The 1,686-nt window shown below is 30.4% G+C and overlaps 1 long non-coding RNA gene across 1 annotated transcript; it reads left to right on the top strand.

Annotated features, from left to right (window-relative positions):
• Positions 1 to 268: 268 nt before the first annotated feature.
• LOC136061667 (uncharacterized) lies at positions 269 to 717 on the top strand. The gene is made up of 2 exons (XR_010623508.1): positions 269 to 382; positions 521 to 717. It is a non-coding gene; the product is annotated as an uncharacterized LOC136061667 (long non-coding RNA).
• Positions 718 to 1,686: the final 969 nt, after the last annotated feature.

Below are 1,686 nucleotides of genomic sequence, written 5' to 3'. Positions count from 1 at the left end.
AGATAGTGGTACAAATAATCACAATCCACAAATTATTAGCCCCAAATTTAAAATCCTAACTCTGCTTCTGATTGTCATAGAATGAAAAGGATTAAGAATGTAGCGTATAATATTAGATGTATGATAGTGGTGCAAAAAAGTCACATCTACTGGTTATAATATGTTTGTGTCATATTGTCACAAGTCTGAACACCCGATGTCAAGCCAATTTTTGAAGTTTGCACAGATAAAGAACCTTCTCAAAGGTCAATACATGTAAGAATTATAGTTGTGATGTTAAAAATTTGTTTTGTTTTTGTGGTGAGTTGTTGTGTTGGAGCAAGGGTTATGATGACGGTTTTAATTATGAGGGTGGTTCATCTTCAAGTTAAATCACTTATTGGTTAGTACTTTATCTTTAAATTAAAACACTTCATTTTTTATGTATCATTTGAAATTAATTGTTAGAAATGTTTTTTATAACATAGTTAATGTTTTTACTCTACGATTTTAATGTAGTAATGTTTTTATATTTGTGCAGATTTCTTATTGGTGGCTTTAGGGGATTTACTTTTGGCATTATTTGACGACATATGAGGACATCTTTTGGCTTTGAGGGGTTCTAATTATATTATGCTACATTTTTTGTATTGTTATAAAACATCTTAAGTTATTGTATGTGTTACAAACAATTATTGTATGGAAGGAGTTTGAATTTGATACTTGTTTTAATTTTAACTTGTGAAATGTATGGATCGATTTTTTATAAATGTGTTGTTGAAATAAATGTGTTAATCAAATGTGAGGTTTTAATAATGTAATGACAGGTTACAGGTTAATATTAACGTCATGAAAATAATAAAAACAGAAAATAAGTTTTAGTGACGAATTTTTTCGTCACTAATATGGCAACAAAAAATTGTTTTAGTGACGAAATATTTCGTCACTAAATGCAGTGAAATTTAGTAAGAAATGGTTTTAGTGACGAAAATTTTTGTCACTATATGTGCATGGATTTTCTTACAAATAGTTTTAGTGACGAATATTTTCGTCACTACATGTACACGAAAATAGTTTTAGTGACGAAATTTTTCGTCACTAAATATGATTTAATAAACTGAAATGGTTTTAGTGACGAAATATTTTCGTCACTAAATACTGTTTTTAGCGAGGAAAACATTTAGCGACGAAACGTTTTCGTCGCTAAAAGTTTTTTTTTTTGTAACCAAATCGAACTTTTAGTGATGAAATTTTTCGTCGCTAAAAGTCGCCAGGACTTTTAGCGACGGGGCTACAGTGACGAAACGAATTTCGTCACTAAAAGTCCAATTTCGTCACTAAAGGTTCTTAGTGACGAAAAACTGAACTTTTAGTGACGAATTTTTTCGTCACTAAAAATACATTTTCTTGTAGTGTAGTATTGACCTATATAATCGGATACTCATCAGTTGACACGATACGAACCCGACACGCGAACATGAATTGCCACCCCTAATTAATTTCCCAAGAAATGCCCACATTAAATTATTATTATTATTTTTTTTTTAAAATTTCTATCCCTCAAACTTTTCTTCAGACAAGTGATAACGATGGATTAGTAAAGTAGGGGCTTATATTTCCAATCAAATCACTAAGAGAAACATGAGGACCTAAATACTGGTGGATATTCAACCTTATATTTTTGGTGTTACTGGACCAAACCTTTCA

Source organism: Quercus suber, unplaced genomic scaffold, assembly GCF_002906115.3.
Source record: "Quercus suber isolate HL8 unplaced genomic scaffold, Cork oak 2.0 scaffold_340, whole genome shotgun sequence".
In the NCBI taxonomy this organism is placed as follows: domain Eukaryota; kingdom Viridiplantae; phylum Streptophyta; class Magnoliopsida; order Fagales; family Fagaceae; genus Quercus; species Quercus suber.
The sequence above is the reverse complement of the archived record's forward strand: the minus strand, read 5'-3'. Positions and strand labels throughout refer to the sequence as shown.